The sequence below is a fragment of the Oenanthe melanoleuca genome, chromosome 1A (assembly GCF_029582105.1).
Source record: "Oenanthe melanoleuca isolate GR-GAL-2019-014 chromosome 1A, OMel1.0, whole genome shotgun sequence".
Taxonomy (NCBI): Eukaryota; Metazoa; Chordata; class Aves; order Passeriformes; family Muscicapidae; genus Oenanthe; species Oenanthe melanoleuca.
In genome coordinates this window covers 25,437,890-25,448,294 of record NC_079334.1, presented here as the reverse complement: position 1 = coordinate 25,448,294, position 10,405 = coordinate 25,437,890, and the positions used below count along the sequence as shown (strand labels likewise).

The following is a 10,405-nucleotide window of genomic DNA, read 5'->3' as shown; positions in this document are numbered from 1 at the left end:
CAGACTAAAACTCCCAGCCTTTGTAGCAATATTGTTTGAGTATTGCACTTTAGATCCTCGAGCAAACAGGACATGCTGGGGGTGCTTATTCTTATTCTCAGCCCCATGAATGCAGCAGTTCTTGGGGCTGCCAGCCCTTCCCTCCTCTGTCCAACACCACAGCACCTCCTGAGATACCAGCAGCATCTCTGTGCAGACCTGGGGCCATATTACTCCACAAGCCCTGTGTGCCCAGGGTATGCTGCAGAGGCTTGGGACTGTCCTGGGGTGCAGGCAGGGGCTGGGGTGTCCCAAAGCTGCCTAGCCAGGCTCTACATCTGCTGCCTGGAACGTGCCCCTGGACTTCCACCCAGGAAATGTTGGACAGAAACACGGGGTCATTGCTTTCTGAACACAATTGATGGCACTTAAGTTAGCTCTTTGAGTCCTGCTATGGGTCCTGATATATGTGATTTGAATTTCTAATGCTGGAGAGAAAACCCCCAAGAGGTTTGTTGGACCTTGGGTTGGAGATTTTTTTTCTTTCTTTTTTTTTTTTTTTTTCCTTTTGGAGGGTGTGTTGTTCTGTTTGTTTTTTTTTCAGATGTGCTAGGTTCTTTGTATTAAAGATAAATTTATGTTTTCCCCTTGACTGGCTAGCTTTGCACTCTTGTCAATACATCTTCCAAGTCTTAAGATTGTCTGTATAGAAGTGGATGTGGTAAGTTCTGAATGCCAACAAAAAAGACCTTTAAGTCTCCATCTATATTCAAGTGCAATTAATTGTAAATGCTTTCAGATATCTAATTTCATTCTTTGTTCCTGGTGACTGTCTATTTTCACTTTCAGTCTTTAAAAGAGCCCTAAACAGAAAATCAGGCTCATGTTCAAAACCTAGAAATCTACACATAGACTTTGGGTTAAGCTGAGGTTGCTCAGACTTGACTTTATGCTTTATGCAAGAATGATCAATTAAGAAGTTTATAACCCAGAAACTCCTGCTTGAAATGTGCACTGCTGGACAGGGGAGGGAAATAAAAGGATTATATAAAAACATGTCTTTCAGCATAAAGTATTGGATTTTCTCCACTTGAAAACCCAGGTGCACTAATTGGCTCTTCTGAAATTCTTTCCTGAGCTCAAGGAGTTGATAGCAATAAAAGAAACAAAAAGGAAGGAAAGTGGAATGGCAGTTTAAATTCTCAAACCGGCTTTCCAAACTTGCTGAAGACCTTGTGTTCCTCCAGGCCTCTGTAGTAGAGGGGCAGCAGGTCGCTGTGGAGGTGGGGCGGCAGCAGGGCGGTGCGGGGCGGGTGGCGGGACAGGTGGCCAGGGAGGTGACCAGGTGGGTGGCCGGGCAGGTGACCAGGTGGGTGGCCGGGCAGGTGACCAGGGAGGTGACCAGGTGGGTGGCCGGGCAGGTGGCCGGGCAGGCCGCTGTCCGGGGCCGAGCCGGGCGGCAGCAGCGGCCGGGGCAGGGCCTGTGCCTGTGCCTGGGAGCGCCATCGTTCCAAGGGCAGCTTCGGCTGCTGGGCAGGGCTGCTGGGAAAGGCAAGGCATGGTGAGGGAGCTGCACCCCGCCGGGTGGGGGCAGAGAGGAGCCCTGGGCCTCTGGCTTCCCTCCCCCTTGGAAAAGAGCGGGTGCAAGGGTTTCACTGCGGTTAGGAGGGGGAAGCAGGGGGCTGACTGCCCCGGCAATGGCTTTTTTACTGCCTCCAGGCAGGTTGGGAGCAGCTCTGTCCCTGCGCGAGGAGCCCGTGAGGGCGAGGCCGCGGCAGGGGAGGAGCCGAGCGGTACCTTTGGAAGGCCAGGTTGCTGCAGCCTGCGAACGCCCCCGGGAACACGGAGCTGGAGACGGCCGAGAGGTGGTAATCGCGGCGGTGGTAGTGCGTGAGCCTTCCGAAAGCGTTCCTGCCCCTCTCGGGGCTGGAGGAGCCGCGCTTCCGTCCTCTGGCTCTCCTTCTGTGCTGCTGCTGCCTGCAGGGGATGAGAGAGGTGCCCATCAGACGCTTGCTTCGTGCTTTGTGGTCTGGCTTTTATTTACTCACACCCCTGGAAACACCCGGCGTGTTTGTATCCTAAGGCAATGCTGTCACCCAATGATTTTTCCCCCCTTCTTTGTTCCCAGAGGAAAGGACTAATGCTGTTTCAGACCTGCAGAAAAGGTCGCACCACCTGGGGAAGAGCAGGCCGTGGGCAGAGGTATGGCTGCTTGTCCTTGAGCACTTCTGATACTGGGTTAGGCTCTTGGTTAAAGGTGCATTCCTTGGCTGCGTGGTCCCTGTTACTGTGATCCTTTGCCCAGGATACAAAAGAGGCCCTGCTGGACCGTAATGTAGGCCAGGAACACTGGGCAGTGCTGCTGCAGAGATGGTGCTCTGTGACTGTGGTCCTGCTACCTGTGCTTGTCCAGTCCTGCTTCCCACCATGACTTTTCTCCCGGTTCCTTCCAGAGAAGAATGCTCCTCCTTTCTCTCCCCCACCCTGGCTGTGTGCAGACGGTTGCACTGAACTTAGTCTCAGGAAAGTGATATTCCTATCAACCATCCTCCACATATTTTCTGTTCCCTTCTTCCTCTGGTAATGGGGAGCTTTTTGTAAATCACTAAGCTAACAGAATCATAGAATAATTTGGGTTGGAAGTGACCTTTAAAGTCATCCCACTGCAATAAGCAGGGACGCCTTCAACTAGATCAGGTTGCTCAGAGCTCCATCCAGTCTGACCTTGAGTATTTTCAGGGATGGGGCATCCATAGCCTCTCTGGGCAACTTGTTTACCAGCCTCATTATAAAACCCATCTTCCTTATATTCAACCTTAGCCAACCCTCTTTCACTTTAAAGTAATTGCTCCTTCTCCTGTCATAACAGGCCCTTAAACAGCTTGTTCCCCTGTTTCTTGTAGGGCCCCATCAAGTACTGGAAGGCTGCTATGAGATCTTCCTGGAGCCTTCTCTGCAGCCTGAATGCCAGCTCTCAATAGGAGAAGTGCTCCAGCCTTCTGATCATCCTCATGGCCTCCTCTGGGCCTTATTCAAACAGTTCTGTGTCTTACTTTAGGAACCCCAGAGCTGGATGCAGCACTGCAGGTGGGCTCTCACCAGAGCAGAGGGACAGAATCACCTCCCTGGTCCTGCTGCCCACACAGCTCTGGATGCTGCCCAGGACACCACTGACCTTCTGGGCTGAGTTCACATTGCTGGGTCATGTCCAGCCCCTCATCCACCAGTATCCCCAAGTCCTCCTCAGCAGAGCTGCTCTCCATCTGTGCATCCCCAGCCTGTGTTGATACCCGGGGTTGCCCTGACCCAGGTGCTGCACCTTGCACTTGCTCTTGTTAAACCTCATGAGGTTTCCAAGGTCTCACTTCTTGAGCTTGTCCAGGTCCCTCTGTATGGCATCCCATTCCTCAGGCATGTAACGGGAGCCCCCCTCTGCAATCAGCAGCAGCATCCCCACTGATGGAAACCCCTTCCACAGTCAAGCTTACCTTGGCTTTGGAGCCTTATTTATGCTCGATAGTTCAGATGTGTGAGCAGGAGGGCTGTGGGTGGCTCACAAGTGTCCCGCGTGTCTCAGCAGATGGCAGCAGCGACACTCCTTCAGCTCCCGCAGCCGCTCCTCACCCCGCCAAACCCCCACCGCTCCCACACACCTCCGTACTCACCCCCCGCGGCTCTTCCTCGCCCTGTCCCGCCAGCAGCACACGGCGAAGGAGACGGACAGCGCCAGGATGACGGCTCCGCTCAGCAGCGCGGCGGCCACCGCGATGCGGGACCCGCTGCCCGAGGGCTGCGGGGCGGCTGCGGGAGGAGCCGGTGAGCGGGGCCGGGGAAAGGACCGCCCGTACTCCCGTCCCCATTGCAGGTAGCCCCCAAGTGGCGCTCCAGACACCATTTATTAATAACCATTATAAAAGTTAATAGCGTGGGTGATGCCACGCCGGCTCAATACACCAGAAAGTTAATAGAAACCCCCACCCCCCACCCCCATATTAACACGGCATATATTCTTCAGGTAATTCATCTAAAATAATCACACGGGGCGAAAAATATAAAGCATTTGATGTGTCTTGTATAAAGCATAAGGGTAGTACAATTTAAGCCCTAAAAAATAGAAAGCAAAAATATTTTTAAAAAATAGGGAAAATAGAACAAAAATTAAATGTAATAAAGTTCAAAAGGGAGAAAAGTTAAAAATGGAAAAAAAAAGTTGAAAAATGTAAAAAAGGAAAAAAATATAAAAGGATGAAAGAAAAAAGCTAAAAAGGGGAAAAAGTTAAGATGTTAAAAGGAAAAGTTAAAAAGTATTAAGGAGGGCGACTTGCAACTGGCTCGTGCTCAGCATGTGCCAGGTTACTGTGAAGTTCAGTTTTCCTCCTGTTGTGCAAGCCTTGGGCAGTGCCCTGGGTTCCCTGAGCCTGGCACCAGGAGTTGGGTCTCAGCTGGTACAACTTTTGACCCAGCCTGATGGCTTGAGCAGCAGTTACTGGGAATGAGGGAAGGTGTGGTTATCTGCTGAGCTGATCCCAGGTGAATTCACCCCCTGGTACCCCGTGCCTTCTGCAGCTCCTGAAATGCTGTTGCAGTGCTGCTGCTGGAGCAGGCATTTCAGCTGCCCACAGCTGACTGGGTCAAGCCGGACTTTCCTCGTCCCCGTTCAAGCTGTGTCACCCCACCTCCTACTGCTCGGTCAGAGTGAGAAAGCCCTTATGAGGCCCGTGGCTGCAGCTCCCCACCCGTGCCAGCGCTGCCCCTGAGCCCTTAGCGGGGCGTGGGGCGGGGCTGGTCCCGCCCGAGCGCTCCTTACCCTGGCACTGGGGCGGGGGGTGGCTCCAGGATGAGCCGCTCTCCTGGCGCAGGCAGGCCAGCCTGTCGCTGCCCACCAGCTGGTATCCCTCCTGGCACCAGTACACCAGCACCGAGCCCAGGGAGACGCCGGAGCCTCTGTCCACGTAGTAGTATCCATAGCGTGGTGGGGGCAGAGCTGTGCATGGCACTGGGGGAGAAGGGGACACGTTAAATGTGGGTGGTGACAAACGCCGCCCCGCAGTGATGCTGTCGAAAGGGCTGCCAGGCCCCTCTGGGATTTTTTTTTTTTTTTTTTTTTTTTTTTTTTTTTTGGTTTTGTTGGGTTTTGTTTGTTTATTTTTGGGTGGTTTGTTTGGTGGATTTTTTTTTTTTTTCTTCTGATAGCCCAAAGGAAATACATTAGAAAGTCTAGCAGCTTTATCTGGAAAACAAGTTTTTCAGTTGCAGACTCTCCAGTGTGGGCAGATACTGAACAGGAGAAGTGAGATTGGAAAGGTGCAGAGAGAGACTGCAAAGTGGGACTGGGGAAACTATGCAAAGAGCAATTTTTAGGAGGGAAAGGAAGAGAATATTTTCTAAAAACACAGTGTTCTGGGAGAATATTGTTTGTTGGAACTCAAAACAAAGAAATATTACTCTCTGCTACAGAGAGATGTTTTTTTTTTTTCATCCTAGCCTTTAATTTTTTTAACTACCTTATAACTCACAGCTATTCAGAACTATTTAGTTATCCTACTTAGACCATCTCTTCTGCATTGCACTAATACCTAGGGAGAGCCAAAAGTTAGGTAGGCTCCAAAAAGAATGGCAGTCGGACCATGTGTCTGCCAGCCCTCGCCTCCAGATATTCTATCACAAGGCCAAGAAAATGTGGTAACAGGTATCATGAGTATCAATATCCTAAATTAAAGGAAAATACTCTGATCAACTCTAATTTAACCAAGCTTAAAACCTGCAGGCAGAAATGCGCTTTATCTAGATTAGGAGGAACTTTTGTGGGGAATTCCGAGTGGAATTGTAAAGCTAATGTGAAAGAGAGGTGTGGTTTCCCTATGCTTTTACTGAGATAGTGTAGGCTTGTAGGGCTGATAAAAAACAAATCAGGTTGAGTAAGATCAGGCTTTCTCTAATTTCAGCAGTGCTGTTAACAGATGCTGCTATTTGAGGTAATTCAGTGGTGCCAGGGAGGCTGCTGAGTGCCTGGACTGGATCTCTTGTATTGATTACATTGTCCAGCACTGGTTGTTATGACCTTTGCCAATAGTCACCATGATTTGAAGCATGACAATGACATGGGCTCTCTGAGCTGCTGCCAGCCCCAGGTGGGTGGTCACTCCACAGCAGCCCTGGGGCTGTGTCTCACCCATTGGGGAATGGCACGTGCTTTGCCCTGGAAAGTGGATTAAAGAAAAATAATCACCCTCAGCATTTTGAGATTATTTGTGGGTTTTTTTTAAGAAAAATCTCCATTTCTTCCCAAGGGTCCCAGCTCAGCCTCTAGGGATAGGGGTGTGTTCAGTGCACCCATACTCTGAGCAGACAGCTGGATGTTAACATGGAGGAGGACTTTGCTCTCCAGGGAAAACATCAACCGGCCAGTTTCCTCCCTGTGCCTCCTGCCTGCTTCTGATGTGACACATCTCTCCCGTACCACAGAAGCTGCTGTGGCCACCACACAAAGCCTTGTGGCCCCTTGCATGCCCTGGGAGTGTCCGACGAAAGAAGCACCATCAGCTTCATCAATAAGCACGTCCCTGCGCCCTTTCCCTGTGTTTGCGCACCGAGGGGCCCCGGGCAGCCCGCAGAGGCAGGGGCGGGACATGGATCGCTCGTTTAAGTACCTGAGATGTTGCTCTGCACATCGGTCCCGTTGGCGGCGTCTCTGGGCAGCCCCTTTCTGCCGTGTCCTGCACCGAGTGAGGCGGTCCCGGGCCCAGCAGCATCGCTCCAGGCAAAGCTCAGGCAGCTCCAGGGCAGCAGGCAAAGGACGATGATGCATTTCCCGAGCCTTTGTCCCGTCATGGTTGGGGAAAACACGGCACCATTGGGTGCCCGGCCGCCCCGAGTGCCTGAGGTTTCCCTTTGCTGCTCAGGGCTTAACGCACTAAGAGCCCAGCTGATTCCTGCTCAGACGCAAAGCTAGCAGCTGCTCTTCCCCCGGGACTTACCTCTCCTCCGCGTCCGCACAAGCCCTGTGTCCCTTCTCCCAGCACTGCCAGCCCTGCCCTGGCCACTCGCCCCCAGAGCCCCGCAGAGAAAGGAAACTGGTGTGGGAAAGGGAGTGAGAAAGAGCAAACCCTTAGGATCCATCCTTTACAGCTCAGACTGGCTGTTAACATCTTCCCAGGTGCTGGAGCTGCACATCAGGAACCCTCCTCTACCTGCCAGAGCCCATGCTCGAGCTTACTGCTGAGACTTAAGCTGCAGACCCTCCTGTACTCGTCTCTTCCTTCCTGCCAGAACCTAGGGCTGATTTTCTGTCATCAGCAGTGGAGTGGCATATGAGCCATGGGAATCAAAAGGGTTTCATAGCAGCAATTCTGCTGGCTTTGCCACTATGGGAACTGCAGAGAAATCTTTTTTTCCTTTTCTTTTTTTCTTCTTGGCATCCTTCTGCCTGTCATTTTAGGCTCTGATGTTTTATAGGTGGAGGGGCTGTAGTAGTAATCAGCTCTTGCCTCCTGGAATGTATGATGCTCTTACCTACCCCTACCTGCCTGCTCACTTGTGTACCCCCATGGAGACAAAAGATGCTCCATGTTTCCTGAGCACTTGAGAGCCAGGTGTTTTGGAGCAGGCAATGCCTTTGTGCCAAGGCTCTCCCCAGCAGCCAGTACACCAGCTGTGTGGCCAGCAGGACTTTGGGGTGACTTTTGGAGCATCCCCTGCTGTGGCTCTCTTCTGGAGCTCCCCTGGTCCTGTGGGTCTCCTTTGCCACTCCTGTGCTGCATCCTTGTCTGTCCTGGGACTTACTGCAGGTATGAGGGTTAGAGGCTGTTATTCACTAATAGCATTGGCACAAATAGAGCTTTGCATTGAGATGGGTCAGTTTTTGTTCATTTCTCTTTTTTTATCTGTGGCCTTGAGCTGTAGCCAGTGTACTTGGCTGCCTGTGGCTACCCCAGTGGATTCTGAGCAGGGAAATGTTGCCTTGGATGTGTGAGCAGCTTCTATTTCTAAAACCCAGAAGTGGTCTTACTGTCTTAGTGTGAGTTACTGTAGTGCATAAAGGAGAAATAAAAGTGTCAGACAGAAGCAAGCTCTTGTCATATTCCAACACAGGGATGCAGATGAGGGTGTCTGTGGAGTGGAAGGGAATTGTGGGGCCAGGCAGTGGCTGGACCTTGCTTGCCTTCCTCCTCAGCACTGGGACTTGCTCTTGCTCCCTCTCAGGGTAGTTCAGCAGTACTCTGGTCCTCTTTGCACTTGCAGAGAGGTTTCTTGTCACCTCCACGGGACTTTGGACGTGGGAATGCCTTAATTCTGCTCTGTTTGTCCATCCACCTCTCAGTCGTTTTGGGTTTTTTTGTGTGTTTTGGTTGGGCTGGTACTTCTAGGCTTCTCTCCAAGAGATTTACTGGATTTCTCAGAAAAACTTCTTTCAACTCCCCATGACTCATAAAGATCTTGCTCAGAAACTACTTGCATTTCTTCACTTTTCTGGTTAATCCTTCTTAAACAGTGACCTTTCCTTGGCTCCCTCTGGAGAGCAGACCAAGGAGGTATGTTCCTCCCTGTCTCAGTGCATATTGCTGGTTTCTTGGGAGTTCTCTTTTTTTTTTTTCTTCTTTTTCTTTTCTCCACTTGACTGCAGGGATTTTGCTGTTTGCTTGCTCAGTCAAGGTAGAAGTTTTGAGGCAGGCTGGACTGTGTGTCAGTGTGACTGCCGGCAGAGGAGCCTTGGGGCATGCCCTGGGTGCAAACCCTGTTATCTCCTGGCAGCCGGGAGCTGGAGCGCAGACAGCCCCCTGGGCTCGGGGAATGTATCTGTTTGAACAGGAGCGACCCTGAAGTGGTCCCTCTATTGAGCCTGGAATCTGTGTACCTTCCCCTGCTGGGGTTTACGGGCTGGTCCCTCTGCTGCCGATGGCTGGAGGACAGTGGGAAAAGCCTAAGGCAGTGCCCCTCCTTGCTGCTGGATGTGTGATGCAGGATACTGTGGACTGAGCACATGCTAAAAGCATGGCTTTCTGCACAGGATTGGCTGCAGTAAGTCTTGTCATGCCAGGGAATGAACAGGCTCAGCAAAACCCCCAGGGCACAATAACCACGCTTGTGTTCAAAGTGCTCAGTAGATGACATGGATTAACCCTTTGCTAATGCTCTTAAGAGCTAGCCTGCAGCTGAGGGAGATAAAGGGGCTTATTATTACAAAATCAATATCCTGCTGGAGTGGGATTTCAACTGTTCCCAGTTCCTGCTTTCCAGAGGCAGGCATCTGCATCAAGCAGGAGAGCTGGGCACAGAGCAGGCTGTTCCTGCAGGGAGTGACCCTCGGCTCAGGAGAGGAGTCTGTCCATGCCCCAGGTCAGCAAGTCCTTTCCTTGTGAGGAAGGCTAAGAGGAAGGTAGAGCTAGTGGGGAAGCTGTCATGACCACAAGGCTGCAGCTCTCCTGGCTCCACAGTCTTGGCTGGGGTGTTCCACCTTTGCAGTATATTTCCTGTGGGTGGTCTCCTTCAAGGGTTGCTTCTCCATCACAGCAGCCTGCAAGGCAATGCTCAGCTCATGGTTTTCAAAGCTGCCTCAACGGTGTTGTGTTCTCCCTGGTGGCTGATGGGGCTGCACTGAGGAGTAAACCTTTCCTGAGACACAGTGGCATTTCCCCCTACCTTCTCTTGTGTCCCTTTGAACCTTTTAATTCTTCCCTCTGCAAAAGTGTCCCTCTCCCACACTCCCACTACTGAATTCTGAGCTTCAAAGAAGTTGTGGGTGCCCAGAGAAATTGTGAATGCTCTGTCCCAGGAAGTGTTCAAGGCCAGGTTGCATGGGGTTTGGAGCAGCCTGGTCTAGTTAAAGGCATCCCTGTCCATGGCAGGGGGCTCAGAACTAGGTGACACTTAAGGTCCCTCCCAACTCAAACTACTTTATGATTCAGTGAACACACAGGTAGTAATTTCAAGTCAGTGACCATGGGTAATCCTTTTTTGCTTGCAGAAGTTTTTGCAGGCAGAAGGACATAGAGGTGTTTTGCAACTAAATTAGTGATTGCAAGTCACTTGCTTAGCTCTCTTGCTAGTCCATCCTTCATGCAAACCAACTATGGAAGAACAACCTGTTTTCCAGAAAGTGGATTGCAGTATTTGGCATTTCATTAGGGTTTTTAGCACAAAGTCTCCATAATGTGCCTCTTCTATACTGCACTGCTTTTATTTCATAGCCCTGAGTTCTCTTTAAATGCATCTTTGTTCGACCCCAGTAGCTGGGATTCAGTGTCACAGGTTTGTGAGAGCACTGTGGATGAACCTGCCCTCTCAGCAAGGGGCTTGGCACAACTCAGCAAATCTGCACCTATCTGGGTTACATGTGCACAGCCCTGCATGGAGAGATGGCTCCCATTCAGCTTTAGGCATCTTCATCTGTGCCAGTCACTCTTGGTTGGTTCATAATTTGGGAAAG

The 10,405-nt window shown here is 51.1% G+C and overlaps 1 pseudogene; it reads right to left on the bottom strand.

Annotated features, from left to right (window-relative positions):
- Positions 1-1,156: 1,156 nt before the first annotated feature.
- LOC130266952 (sushi domain-containing protein 3-like) lies at positions 1,157-6,810 on the bottom strand (annotated as a pseudogene).
- Positions 6,811-10,405: the final 3,595 nt, after the last annotated feature.